At 39.5% G+C, this 15432-nt stretch overlaps 1 long non-coding RNA gene across 4 annotated transcripts; it reads right to left on the reverse strand.

The window, feature by feature from the left end:
* Positions 1-59: 59 nt before the first annotated feature.
* On the reverse strand, positions 60-15365 carry LOC135665701 (uncharacterized). 4 transcript variants are annotated; one of them, XR_010509450.1, is made up of 6 exons: positions 15141-15362; positions 14556-14632; positions 14317-14378; positions 12807-12918; positions 2198-2439; positions 60-2027 (listed from the first exon to the last, which is right to left on the reverse strand). It is a non-coding gene; the product is annotated as an uncharacterized LOC135665701 (long non-coding RNA). The 4 variants fall into 4 exon arrangements; XR_010509449.1 differs by adding an exon at positions 12455-12570 and having other exon boundaries at positions 1026-2027; positions 14556-15365; XR_010509448.1 differs by adding an exon at positions 12455-12575 and having other exon boundaries at positions 1026-2027; positions 14556-15364.
* Positions 15366-15432: the final 67 nt, after the last annotated feature.

Here is a 15432-nt window from a genome sequence, read left to right on the forward strand (position 1 = left end):
ACTGGCAAGAAATTTCACAGAACAGGTCGATTTTTCTTTTTGCATACACCTGAAAACAATTATTACCACAACCATGATTCCATCAATTGGGAGGAAAATTGTATACATGATCAAAGTGGATCATCTCACACCAACACAATTATCTTAGATTACAGATAATAAAAATACGCAGCTTATCTTAAGATTAATCATGACAAATCTGCGGTCGACAGCTTGCAATACACAAAATATTATTACCATGCCCTGTTTGGATCATCCTCCGTTAGTCTGAAACTACTCAACTGACGGATTCAAAGAGTAGACCAAGAAACCTTCAACGATTAGGCTGTCTGCCAATATCATGCACTTGTTCTTCATTTCATATTGTTGTCTATCCTCAAGTCAGTCAACTATGACTTCTGATTTTGACGAGTCCCAAAGTTGGAATAGCTTTCATCTAAAGACTCCAGCATCTTCTTGAATGTGAAGGTTTTGAGAATTTCCTGAGAACTGCTAAATAGGAGAAATTTGTAGCTATCAGACAACCATTATTAACACGAATAAGAGAAAGACAAGATTTGTTGTCACCAAAAAGATAGCGATCAGCAGTCGCTGGGAAACTCTCCTGGAAATTGACATGACAATGCAACCGAGCAGAACAAGAGGAAGGAAGACCTTAAATTCCAGCTAACAAAGCCAAGTTGCTTCCTTATACTGTTCAATAGAAAGACCATATTGAAAGACCAAGGAAGACTGACGATTGCGAACAAAAGCAGCAAGTTGCTCATCTACAATTGCAACAGCAAGGTTGCATCATCTCTGAATCTTAGGTTGTGATCAGAATCTGTTGCCACCATTCCTCTTTTCTCAAGTCCCTGCATTCTAAAACGCTATCAAACTCAATTTTCTGTTTCCTTTTATCTTCAAAGAACTTGCTAACTAAAAGGAAGAAAAACATGATCATCTAAGACTTAAGTGCGGGAGCTTGTAATATCCCTATTAATCCCACGTCGGAATTAGACAAGACTAAGATAGACTTACAGAGATTAATGGAAGTACTAATATAAATTTTATTTAAATATTTTGATAAATAATTTGAATTTAATAAAATTGATAGACCAGTTAACCCTTAGTACCAGCATCGCGACACTCTGAGCACTCCCTTATATGATAAAGATTCAAGGAGATTGCTCAGCTAATGGCAATCTGAGCACTCTGTAAAATAGCACTCCAAAACTCCATCTTAATGGCAAAGCAGTTCTAACCACACCTTCACAATGTGTGATTGCTCAGCTACCATCTCCTCACAAGCCCAGAATTCTGTTGGCTGTCATACAACAGTTCTAACAAAAGCCCTAAATCTTTTTTCTCAGTTATCTTGTATCTTTTTCTTTTTCAGAAGCTTCTCAGAAACGTTCCTCAATGGAGCTTCACTCGGGTGTCATACCACTGTTGGCTTCCAATTTGGTTCAACTGTGGCAGGAACGGCAAACAGCCTAGGGCCTTGATGCTGAACTAAAAAAGCTGCAGAGCTCCGTCGCCATGATTCAAGCTGTACTGAATGATGCAGAGGAGAGGCAACAGATTAGGAACGCGGTGAAGCATTTGCTGAATGAGCTCAGCCAGGCTGCATATGATGCAAATGATATCTTGGACGAGGTGGCAACCGAACGCCAACGCCGTCAGCTGATCAAATATGCTTCGGTGCGCAATTTCTTGGCCCCCATAAACCCTAAGCGCGAACTGTTCAATCGAGAAATATGCATCAGGGTAAAGGACAGAGAACACAGACTAGATTCCATAGCAAGGAGATGCCCCTTATCTGAATTGACTCAGCGCAGTGCACCCCTGAGGCAGCAGAGTTATCAGACCACCTCGCTAACTCCTTCCCTGGTTCTCGGTCGTGAGAGTGATATGCGAAAGATAAAAAATATGTTGCTGCCATTGGCTGAGGTGACTGACCGTAGCATCACAGTGATTCCTTTCTTTGGGATGCCTGGTATCGGGAAGACGACTCTCTCTTTCTCGACTAGTCTGCAATGATGAGTCTGTGAAGAACCATTTTGAGCTTAGACTATGGGCTTATGTGTCTCAGGATTTTGATACAAGGAGCATTACGAAGACCATCATTGAATCCATCGATGGTTTTCGGTGTGACTTTGTCAGCCTTGACAATCTTCAGAAAGAACTTGGAAAGAAGCTGAGTGGGAGGAGATACCTGCTTGTTCTGGATGATGTTTGGCATATGAGCCCACAGGACTGGGAGAGGATAAAAAACTTCTTGTACTCCGGTGCTCAAGGAAGTAAAATAATAGTGACCACCAGAATCGAAGAAGATGCTAACTTCATGGCAACCTCACCCCCTTACCATTTGGAGGGACTATCGAATGATGAATGCTGGTGTTTGGTTTGTCAATATGCATTGGCCCGAGATCGGAATGCAATGGTTGATGTTGATCCCTACAAGATGTATGTCGTCAACAAATGCAGAGGCTTTCCCATGGCAGCTATAGCTTTGGGGTATAGACTGTCCAGAGAAACTGACAGAAGCAAATGGAGTGCTATTTTACAGAGTGAGGCATGGGAATTCACCGGTGTGGATGGATGCATTTCGGATGCTGTCAGCTTAAGCTACCAAATACTTGTCACAATATCTTAAGCCATAATATACAAAAATAATATATATATATATATATCGTAGCATTGTTAATATTCCTGTAAATTTGATTTCTTTTTCATATATTTTTACATATAAAGTTTTAATTTGAAAAAGAGTTGACCAAATCTGGATTTCTAGATAAAACTTTCGTATAAGATCTTAATTTTAAGGTCAAATCATATGTCTCTCTCGTAATTCTAAATTATTTTTATGAATTAACGCAAATGATATGCTCTTGTGCAACAAAACGTCGATCCTATAAAATTTATTTATTAATGTTGATAATGGTACCTTGTAAATATAGTTGTAGAATTCAAGAACGAACATGGAGGTTCGAGGGTAATTGACATTTCAAAGCTTGTGAAGGCCTTTATTGCATCCACCTCGAACAGTAGCCGAAAATAAGAAGTTAATTATGTTGAATCTCGTATTTTGATGATGAAACTACTTGATATATGTTTATGATTTAATCTGCGTTTTGAGTGACGCAGGATGCTTCGATCAGGATGAGACAATTAAAGCAGGAAAATCATGTTGTGCCGAAGGAACATGTCAGAAGATTGGACATCGGGCCGGTGGATCGGTCGACGTATCGACAGAAGGCTTCGGGCCGTGGACTCGGGCATCGGGCCAAGAAGAGCGGGTATTGTGCCAAGGATATCGGAGTTGCGGAGTCAACTGGCCGATTGGGCAATAGGCTGCACGAGAGGACGATGCGCCGAAGAATCGGACGAAGCGTCGAGGGACCAATGACATGTCGGACAACTTGGTTAATTGCTTAGGATTAATTGTCTCGATTGAAGTTTTGTTTTAATTGTGCAGGATTAACTATGATAACGATGAAGACATAAAGCGAAACAAAGTGTCGGAGTCAAGCGCGAAGGATTTGTTGCGAGTTCGAGAGTTCGACGGAAGTCCGAAGATTCGTTGGGAGTTCGCGGAGCTCGCCGAGAAAGATCGGAGCTTGCCGAAGAAGCTCGTTGGAACTCGCTAAGAACAAATCGTGAAGTCTAGGAGCTTGCCGGGAGTCCGCAGAATGGTTTCCGAGAGTTCATCGGAAGACCGCCGGAAGTTTGCCGGAAGCTCGCTAGAAGAAGTCTTGACTTGCGGACTTTGTAATAGCTTAGAAAATGTCTTTAAATTCATAGTTAGCACGTTAATTAGGGTTAGGATTAGGTGTTAATCCTATAACCCAAGTAGGGGCCAATTAGGCCCAAGTTCGGACTGGTTTGGACCAAGTTTGGAGCCAAACCAAGTGAGCTGGAATAGTGAAGAGGTGCCACCTCTCCAGCCTGGAGGTGCCACCGCCAGGGCTGCGAGGTTGGGAGGTGCAACCGCCCCAGCCAGGAGGTGCAACCGCCTGGGCTGTGGGGTTGGGAGGTGCAACCGCCCCAGCCAGGAGGTGCAACCGCCTGGGCTGTGGGGTTGGGAGGTGCAACCGCCCCAGCCAAGAGGTTGCACCGCCAGAGCTCAAGTTCCGAGCTCTGCCAGGCGATGCAACCACCGAGCTCAGTCTTCGAGCTCTGGCAGAGAGGTGCATCAGCCTGAGCTCAGTCTCGAGCTCTGCCAGGTGATGCATTCACCAAGCTCAGTCTTCGAGCTCTGGCAGAGAGGTGGATCAGCCTGAGCTCAGCTTGGAGCTCTGCCAGGTGATGCAACCACCGAGCTCAGTTTCGAGCTCTGCCAGGTGATGCAATCACCAAGCTCAGTCTTCGAGCTCTGCCAGGTGATGCAACCATCGAGCTCAGTCTTCGAGCTCTGGCAGAGAGAAGCAATCGGCAGAGCTCAGTCTTCGAGCTCTGCCAGGCGGTGCCACCTCTCCAGTCAAGAGGTGCAACCGCCTGATCCCAGAATTCTGGGATTTGATCGATTTGATCGTTTTGAGCTCGAATTTTGAATTGGGTTGGGGCCTATAAATACCCCACCCATTCAGCACTGAAAAGATACAGACCTATACCGAAATCTTGATCTTTTCTGTGATTCTAAGAGCTCAAAAGTGTTGTAAAGCCTTTAAGTCTCCTCCTTCTGTTCTTGAAGTTTTCAATTGTAAAGTGAGGAGAGAAAGGTCTGTAAAGGTTGTCTCCTAAGCCTGTCAAAAGGAGAGAAATTGTAAGAGGGAAGTTTGGCCTTCGCCCATTGAAGGAAGGCACCTAGTTGACGTCGGCAACCTCATCGGTGGAGGAAGCCAAAAGTGGAGTAGGTCAAGGCTGACCGAACCACTCTAAATCTCTGGTTTGCGTTTATTTTCGAGCACTTTATCATTACTGCAAACCTCCCTCATCACTACTGCTCTCTGCGCTTTCACGAACAAGTTCTAAGTGCTGTTCTTCCAAATCTGCATTCAGACGTAAACTCGTATTTTCATACATTACAGTTTACGTTTACGTTTGATTCTGCAGAACTGTTTTCCGCGCTTTTACGAACGAGCTTCCTTGCAGTTTACGCTTACATTTTAATCCTATTAATAACTGCAATCTGTCCTCTACGATTTTACGAACGAGTTTCAACATTTAGACGTAAAACTACGTTTAGACGTAAAACTGCGTTTAGACGTAAATCTGCGTCTAGACGTAAAACTGCGTTTAGACGTAAAACTGCGTTTAGACGTAAAACTGCGTTTAGACGTAAAACTACGTTTAGACGTAAAACTGCGTTTAGACATAAAACTGCGTTTAGACGTAAAACTGCGTTTAGACGTAAATCTGCATTTAGACGTAAATCTGAGTTTAGACGCAAAACTGCGCTTAGACGCAAAACTGCGCTTAGACGCAAACTGCACTTAGATACAAACTGAGAATTTGCTTTTGCATCATAATAGTTTTTGAACGAACGCAGCTTTTGGTTTTTAAATTATTATAAGATTTCCGCTGCACTAATTCACCCCCCCCCCTCTTAGTGCTCTTGATCCTAACAATTGGTATCAAAGCGGGGTTTTTCTCATTTCGGATTTACACCCGAGAGAAATGACTTTTCAAGAGGGCTGTTCGGTCTTTCGTCCACCGTTCTTTAACGGATTGGACTACACTTATTGGAAAACTCGAATGAGAGTTTTCTTAATTTCTCTAAATCTGGATTTATGGAATATCATTGAAAACGGTTTTCAACTTCCCTCCAAACCGATGAACGAATGGTCGGTTTTGGAGAAGAAGAATTTTTCTTTAAACGCAAAGGCTATGAATGCCTTATTTTGCGCATTGGATAAAAATGAGTTCAATCGGATTTCTACGTGTGAAACGGCTTTCGATATTTGGCGCACTCTTGAAATCACGCACGAGGGAACTAGTAGAGTCAAAGACTCGAAAGTTAATATTCTACTGCTTGATTTCGAGCTTTTTCATATGAAACCAAGCGAAACCGTTGTTGACATGTACACCCGTTTTACGGATGTCGTCAATGGTTTAAAATCACTTGGTAAAAGCTTTTCGGATTTTGAACTCGTTAACAAAGTTTTGCGCTCACTTTCTAAAACTTGGGATTCAAAAGTAACTGCTATTCAAGAATCGAAAAACTTGAACCATTTTTCACTTGAAGAACTAATTGGTTCATTGATCACATATGAAATGACGTGCAATGCACGTGAAGAACTTGAGAACCACCTTCCAAAGAACAGGAAGGATTTGGAACTCTGGACAAATGAATGCCACTTGAGCGATGACTCAAGTGATGAGGACAATGATGAACAAACCAACCTTCCAAAGAACAGGAAGGATTTGGGACATAGATCATTTGAAGACCACTCGAGCATAAGCTCAAGTGATGGTGAACTTAAAATGAAACGAAAATTAAAAAGCAAAAAGAATGGAACTACTTGCTTTAAACGCAAGAAGAAGAACAAAAATTGGGATGAATCGAGCTCCTCCGAAGAAGAGAAAGTCAACAAAAGCAAGGCGGCAAACTACGCCTTAACAGCCTACAATGATGAGGTAATCGAAATCCCCCTAATTTACTTCGAAATTACATGATGCTTTTCATGATGCACTTTTCTTTTTCTTTAAATTTTGTTGAAAATTATATTTTTAATAATTTAACAATGAAAATGCAAAAATATGATCATGCTTGTAATCTTGAAAATGATAATGAAAATTGCATGTCTTATGTGAATGCAAGATAGAAATCTAATGATTTTACACCTAGTGAGATTAATCTTATGTGCTTGAGAAGCAAGAATGTATATTTTGATGATTTTCATATTGCTTTTCAATGACGATACATGGCTTTTGTCTGGAAGGCTTGATATTTTTCATTGTCTTTGTTTATGAAATATAATGTATGGTTTTGACATAAAAATAAAGATTTGAGCATGCTATTATAAAGTCAATCATAGATTAAAACTAAAGAGGTTTTAGGCATCTATAAGAATCATTCAAAATTATGTTCAATGAAACCTTGCTTAATGTTGCAATGAAAATATTAAAGTTATACTTGATGATTTCAGATTTGACAAATGCTACACTTTAAATATGAATCATTCTTCAATCAGATTAAATGCTTCAATCATTTTCTAACTCTAGAGTTCTCGATTTTGGTGAAATACAAGTGATAAATTCATTTATGATATCTTGTAAATCACTTGAATTATGAATGAGTTTTTCTTTTTTATGATGTGTTAAAAGAATCACTTAAAAAGAAAATGTTTTTCCCATTTTATCGAGATTAATGATTTCATGATATTATGTGAATCTCGAAACTAATTTTGATGAAATAGTAATAACGTTATTCATGTTATGAATCTTAAAAATGATAATATGCTTCATGTGATAATATGAATACATGAAACACTTATGATATTCTGTGTATTCATAAAATATTTATCTCATCATCCAATAACTCTTCTTGATATTCCTTATGAGATGAAATGAAATAATGCATGAAATACAAATGAGGAGTTAATGATCATGCATAATAGGATGTAATGAATTCTAGATACCATCGTTTGAATATCTATGATCATGCTGCCAAAATGATGTATCATGAATGCTTGAATATCATGTTTGATATGCTCATGATGATGATTGATTTTTCGGTATCATGCATAAATTTTTTGAAATGTAATGTTAATAAATTTGTGCATTGAAACTATAATGATGCACAAATAAGATTGATTACTTACCTTTGTCATGATTTAGAAATTGATGTAAAGGGTTTTTCCCTTGTTGACAATGACAAAGGGGGAGATAGCTAGCTTGTACAAGTCAAGAAGATGAAAAAACTTGATTGCTAGCTTGCCTATCTCAAGAGGCAAAAATGCTAACTTGCACATCTAGCAAAACTTGACAAATTTGCATATATCAAGAAGCAAGAGTTGCTTTCTTGAACATCTCAAAATTGCTAGCTTGCGGGCCTTAAAATGTACAAATTTTCTGCTAGCTTGTATATGGTAAACCTGCTATCATACTATCATGATGATGAGTATGTCTTATCTTTATGATTGAATCACTTGACTGGCATAATGATTTTACACAATTACATGTTGAAAATTATGTGCTTGAATACAAAACTTCCATGATAACAAGCATGCTTTACCTTCATGATTGTAATTGAATATCTATAGCAAAACCTTGTCCGAATGGAAGAAAGAGTCAAATTTCATTTTCGGATTCTCTTGAATCTAACATATCAAGTTCACTCTCTTCCAAACTTAACAAGCATATGTCATATCAAGTTTAGTTCATATCATTGATTTTTGACATATGTAATTAACTAGCAAATACATCTCTCATACACACATCATGTGAAAAATATTTTTTGAAAAATGGATTTGATGAATATGGATGAAAGTGTTTTTACTTGCAAGGATTTATTTCACATACAGATCTTGGTCCTTGTAAAAATGAAGCATGATTTAATCTCTCATCGATTCTAACTTCACTCAAAGTAAACTCACAAATAGCATGTATCACAAACAGTCTTCCTCCTTCATGCAAAAAGATAATAACAAAAAAGGGAAGAAGTTTTCAAAGCTATCTCCATGTCATGTTTTCCTTGAGATGTTTGTATAATTGATATCCTATCACTCACTGTTGGAAAATGACATGAAACTAGTTATGACATGAATAATTACAAGCACTTATGTTTAAAATTTGCTTATATCGTTCTCCGTTTTGTTGATAACAAAGGGTGAGAAATATATGAATTGATGCTATGATTGCCAAACTTGCATTATGCCATGTTTGCATCATGCGTTAAGATATCAAGAGCTTGTATCGTAATTTTACGCGTTGATATCTTACCATGTGATGAAATGCTACAATTGATAAACACTTGAAATGTTTGCGTTATGATATCAAAAGCTTACATCGTAATTTTTCATGTTGATATTAGCAAACTTGCATGATGATAAAACTTGATATTATGTTTTTCATGCAATGAGTTGAACCAATATCACAAACACTTGATTGTAGTACTTCTCCTTTTTGTTGATGACAAAGGGGGAGAAGTATGTTGATGACATGACATGTGATGCATAAGTTTATGCATAAGTTCATGTTGACGTATTGCAAGTATTCATGATGAATATTGCAATGACTTGAATTCAGTTTGAATTCAAGGTTCTATCAATATGGCATATTGATAGGGGGAGTTTGTTTAAACTCCGGGAGTTAAGTTTAACTCCGTCATCAAGTGGTTGTCATCATCAAAAAGGGGGAGATTGTTGAATCTCGTATTTTGATGATGAAACTACTTGATATATGTTTATGATTTAATCTGCGTTTTGAGTGACGCAGGATGCTTCGATCAGGATGAGACAATTAAAGCAGGAAAATCATGTTGTGCCGAAGGAACATGTCAGAAGATTGGACGTCGGGCCGGTGGATCGGTCGACGTATCGACAGAAGGCTTCGGGCCGTGGACTCGGGCATCGGGCCAAGAAGAGCGGGTATTGTGCCAAGGATATCGGAGTTGCGGAGTCAACTGGCCGATTGGGCAATAGGCTGCACGAGAGGACGATGCGCCGAAGAATCGGACGAAGCGTCGAGGGACCAATGACATGTCGGACAACTTGGTTAATTGCTTAGGATTAATTGTCTCGATTGAAGTTTTGTTTTAATTGTGCAGGATTAACTATGATAACGATGAAGACATAAAGCGAAACAAAGTGTCGGAGTCAAGCGCGAAGGATTTGTTGCGAGTTCGAGAGTTCGACGGAAGTCCGAAGATTCGTTGGGAGTTCGCGGAGCTCGCCGAGAAAGATCGGAGCTTGCCGAAGAAGCTCGTTGGAACTCGCTAAGAACAAATCGTGAAGTCTAGGAGCTTGCCGGGAGTCCGCAGAATGGTTTCCGAGAGTTCATCGGAAGACCGCCGGAAGTTTGCCGGAAGCTCGCTAGAAGAAGTCTTGACTTGCGGACTTTGTAATAGCTTAGAAAATGTCTTTAAATTCATAGTTAGCACGTTAATTAGGATTAGGATTAGGTGTTAATCCTATAACCCAAGTAGGGGCCAATTAGGCCCAAGTTCGGACTGGTTTGGACCAAGTTTGGAGCCAAACCAAGTGAGCTGGAATAGTGAAGAGGTGCCACCTCTCCAGCCTGGAGGTGCCACCGCCAGGGCTGCGAGGTTGGGAGGTGCAACCGCCCCAGCCAGGAGGTGCAACCGCCTGGGCTGTGGGGTTGGGAGGTGCAACCGCCCCAGCCAGGAGGTGCAACCGCCTGGGCTGTGGGGTTGGGAGGTGCAACCGCCCCAGCCAAGAGGTTGCACCGCCAGAGCTCAAGTTCCGAGCTCTGCCAGGCGATGCAACCACCGAGCTCAGTCTTCGAGCTCTGGCAGAGAGGTGCATCAGCCTGAGCTCAGTCTCGAGCTCTGCCAGGTGATGCATTCACCAAGCTCAGTCTTCGAGCTCTGGCAGAGAGGTGGATCAGCCTGAGCTCAGCTTGGAGCTCTGCCAGGTGATGCAACCACCGAGCTCAGTTTCGAGCTCTGCCAGGTGATGCAATCACCAAGCTCAGTCTTCGAGCTCTGCCAGGTGATGCAACCATCGAGCTCAGTCTTCGAGCTCTGGCAGAGAGAAGCAATCGGCAGAGCTCAGTCTTCGAGCTCTGCCAGGCGGTGCCACCTCTCCAGTCAAGAGGTGCAACCGCCTGATCCCAGAATTCTGGGATTTGATCGATTTGATCGTTTTGAGCTCGAATTTTGAATTGGGTTGGGGCCTATAAATACCCCACCCATTCAGCACTGAAAAGATACAGACCTATACCGAAATCTTGATCTTTTCTGTGATTCTAAGAGCTCAAAAGTGTTGTAAAGCCTTTAAGTCTCCTCCTTCTGTTCTTGAAGTTTTCAATTGTAAAGTGAGGAGAGAAAGGTCTGTAAAGGTTGTCTCCTAAGCCTGTCAAAAGGAGAGAAATTGTAAGAGGGAAGTTTGGCCTTCGCCCATTGAAGGAAGGCACCTAGTTGACGTCGGCAACCTCATCGGTGGAGGAAGCCAAAAGTGGAGTAGGTCAAGGCTGACCGAACCACTCTAAATCTCTGGTTTGCGTTTATTTTCGAGCACTTTATCATTACTGCAAACCTCCCTCATCACTACTGCTCTCTGCGCTTTCACGAACAAGTTCTAAGTGCTGTTCTTCCAAATCTGCATTCAGACGTAAACTCGTATTTTCATACATTACAGTTTACGTTTACGTTTGATTCTGCAGAACTGTTTTCCGCGCTTTTACGAACGAGCTTCCTTGCAGTTTACGCTTACATTTTAATCCTATTAATAACTGCAATCTGTCCTCTACGATTTTACGAACGAGTTTCAACATTTAGACGTAAAACTGCGTTTAGACGTAAAACTGCGTTTAGACGTAAATCTGCGTCTAGACGTAAAACTGCGTTTAGACGTAAATCTGCGTTTAGACGTAAAACTGCGTTTAGACGTAAAACTACGTTTAGACGTAAATCTGCGTTTAGACGTAAAACTGCGTTTAGACGTAAAACTGCGTTTAGACGTAAAACTGCGTTTAGACGTAAATCTGCATTTAGACGTAAATCTGATTTTAGACGCAAAACTGCGCTTAGACGCAAAACTGCGCTTAAACGCAATCTGCGCTTAGACGCAAACTGCACTTAGATACAAACTGAGAATTTGCTTTTGCATCATAATAGTTTTTGAACGAACGCAGCTTTTGGTTTTTAAATTATTATAAGATTTCCGCTGCACTAATTCACCCCCCCCCCTCTTAGTGCTCTTGATCCTAACAAATTAGGTCAATTTAATGTAAGGATTATATAGATACAATTACAATTATAATTGAAGGGCATCCATCCTGATCTAAATATGAATGGTGTATTGATAAAGTAAGAGTAACATATACGTCAAAATTAATAACAGATTGAAATTCTAAAGTTTAAATTTCTATTTTTAATTGTGTAAGAAACTCTAAAACTTATACAAATTTTGCTTACGATAACAACTTAAAATCTTACAACCCATGCTTTATTTTTACCAACATCTTCTATTTATAATTAATTTTCAACATATTTCATGAATATATAAATTATAATTTTCATTCTCTTGTCTCCAGAATCCTTAATTCCATATTTGAAATCTCCCATGGTCGGATATATAATTAGACTAACCTTTCTGTGATTAACATATTATCTTTTAAGCAATTGACACTTTAGTCATGGTCATATGTACTACAGCAGTGTGCAAGCAGATCAGAGGCTGCAAGCATATGTAATTTATGAAGGCCTCAAAAGCTTCTTGATATCCTTCTGCAATGTTATTTAAGATCAATCGTTAGATGATGGTATATTGTTGGCACCATCGAGTATATCGAATACGATTTGACAAAGGGTAAGAGGGATGAGGAGAGGGAGCTTTGGGTTTACCTCAGATACTCAAAGGGAATGTGGTTGGGACATAGCGACCTACAACACGACCATCCTTGTTCATCATGAACTTAGTGAAGTTCCACTTGATGCCATCCCCCAAAATGCCACCTTTGCTAGACTTCAAGAAATTGTATATGGGTGCAGCATTTTGATCATTCACATAATGATATGATAAAAAATTAATTGGGGTAGGTTTCTCTCAAACATAATGATATGATAAAAAAAAAAAAAATCAATTTATATTGAGGTAAACACAGGTCAAGAATGGTTTAGCTGTGAGATTTGCCTACAGAAGATTATCGAAGGGATAAACCCAGAAATTGAGAAAATAAAAAAAGCAATAATTTACCTTGTCAAATATCGGATATTCAGCTTTGAATCGAGTGCAAGCAAACTCAACAATCTCCTCATTGGTTCTTGCCCAGCAAATTGGTTGCATGGAAAAGCCAGAATCTCAAAATCTGTGCCATTTAAACAATCATCGTAGAAGAAATATGAGAACAAAAAATTTCATGACTGCATAAATTTGGCTCTCCTTTCTAGATAAAATTACTTCATGATGGATAGTGAGAACAGGCAGATTTAGACACCTCAATTCTATTTCATATGCTTCTCGTGGACAATTATGGGTGTCGAAAGCTGCAATTTTGAATTGCAGAATTTATCTGAATCATCTTAATAATAAGCAAAAGCCTGTTTTAGAAGATAAAGTTCACTTTAATTATCTTCACTCTATTTGAGTTTTATGATCCAAGATTTAGAAAATAGTCGATGAAAAAAGGATCAGGAAAGAGAATTTAACAAGTGTAAGAACATGCAGCTCAGCCAAAGAAACAAGATATCTGTTCCTTAATATTACAAATAACCTAGTAACAAAAAAGCTGTTGGCGTATTGTAGAGACTTGTGCTAATCCCAGGTTTACAAAGTCTCAAATGAAATCAGGAGCATTAAAGTTTCTAAAGAACAACAAACGCACATGATTTTATTAATAAACAAAGATCAATTTGATTTCCATTTGGCGTCCAACGCCACCCTTAAAATGTTCTCTTAATGCTAAGATGCTGTGTGATAATAGCAATCCCTTCAAGCAATGTGAATAATGGTGCAAATAAAGATTCTGCAACAATTACATAAACTAAAATATGATAGCCAAAGATAAACACATCCTTGCAAAAATTGTTACTTCACCATGAAACTGTCTTTTCACCACCAACCAAGGATTAACTTGTTCACTAAAAAATGTCAATTAAATCCTTCTTTCTTGCTCTCACTGCTGCTCCATTTTATCCCTTCTCATAAAAGAAAAGCTACAGCCACTGAGCCATAATTTGTGCACTATTAATTAGTTTGTCATGGTCTTTCAATTGACACCACAGTCCAAGTTGCATAATAATTGAGACAAATCCAGCTCTTAAAAAAATTGAAATACAAGATACAAGACTCCTGAAGCCTCTAGTAATAAAGAAGTATGTGGAAAATATTGGCCAAATAGGTCTCAGCTTATCTTATAACTAGGGAATCAACATAAAAAAGCATATTCTTTTTCTGTTTGGTTCATGTATCAGCAGATGCCAAAAAAAAAAGTTCTAAGGCTAGCTATTGTAGAAGTCTCTGCCCAGTTATTGTGATGGAGAAAGTGCCAATTCAATAGGAATGGATTCAAAATGATGACACAACATGGATCGGGATTATAAATTCCTCCAATTTTCATCTATTGAATAGTGTTAAGTACTCTTGGAAAGTTTGTTGAGAAATATTTCTTTAACAAGATCTGATTATAAGGTATTAATTGGTAAGAATAGGCAGTTGTCCTGATTACAAAAACCAAAATAAGCCAATTAAGTTCAGAATTGCATACCTTTGTCCTTTTACTTCTCATATAGCTGAGTCAGTTCCATGTTGTTTGAGTTAGTCAGCCCACTAACACAGGTAAGAGATTTAGATAAGAACAAGGACAGATACATTATCAATATATTTTAAATTTTAAGAAAGTGAACAATGTTGAGAAATTGTAACAATCTCAGACAATCAAAACCTTCTAACATATGTTACTATGTAACTCGAAGAACAGAAACAAACTTAATAGAGCTGCAGTACCATTGAGATGCAACATTGACAATCAGCAAGACCTTCCCTTTTTAAATGCTAAGATCCACATCATTTCCCCTGGCATCCTGCATCGGAAGCCATACAACAGATGATCATCATCATCAATCATCACCACCCACACTCGCAGAGAAAAAGTTTTCTTCCCCCACACTCCTTCAAGAATTCGTTCCGAACAAGAAACCAATGACCATCAAAAACTACATCAAGTTGCATATCATCACAAAAGATTAAAGATGTTCCAAGAATCGACAACCACGGTAAACTCGATCCATCCCTAGAACCAAGAACAATCACAAAGAAAGACCTAATCACAAGAAATCCACAACTACAGGGCAGTGGATCTTCAAAAATAAACCTCCTTGCCGACTCCGGAAGACAAATTAAAACAAAACCAACGATAAAAACAACCAATCCCTTGTCAAAATCCCATCTTTCGAGCAATCCTCCAAATCGAACAGCCGACTCAGTCTAAAAAATCGATCTTCGAAAGGAGCCACCGTCAGCACACTAAAAAGACAAGGAAACGGAGCACACGATGACGATAGAAAACATAAATCCCGTGGGCCACCAAACTTGACGGTGAAGTCATGGATGGATCCGGCGGGCTTGGAGGAAGACATATCAGGCGCGAATCCGGAGATCTAGAAAAGGCGAAGAAGCGACGCGGAAGAGAAAACGAGCAGCAGCGGCAGAAAAGGGACAGAATATGCAGAGGACACACGGCTTTGGTAATCGAGTGCTGCGTATGATTGACGCTTTTCTATTGGGGTTTTTATTTATTAGGTAATGCAAACAGCAAAAAGAGGGGCCCCATTTGAACTTGGCCTTTGATTGGCGCTGATCGTTCACAAAACAACACCAAAAT

This window comes from Musa acuminata, unplaced genomic scaffold (genome assembly GCF_036884655.1).
Source record: "Musa acuminata AAA Group cultivar baxijiao unplaced genomic scaffold, Cavendish_Baxijiao_AAA HiC_scaffold_1036, whole genome shotgun sequence".
NCBI lineage: Eukaryota > Viridiplantae > Streptophyta > Magnoliopsida > Zingiberales > Musaceae > Musa > Musa acuminata.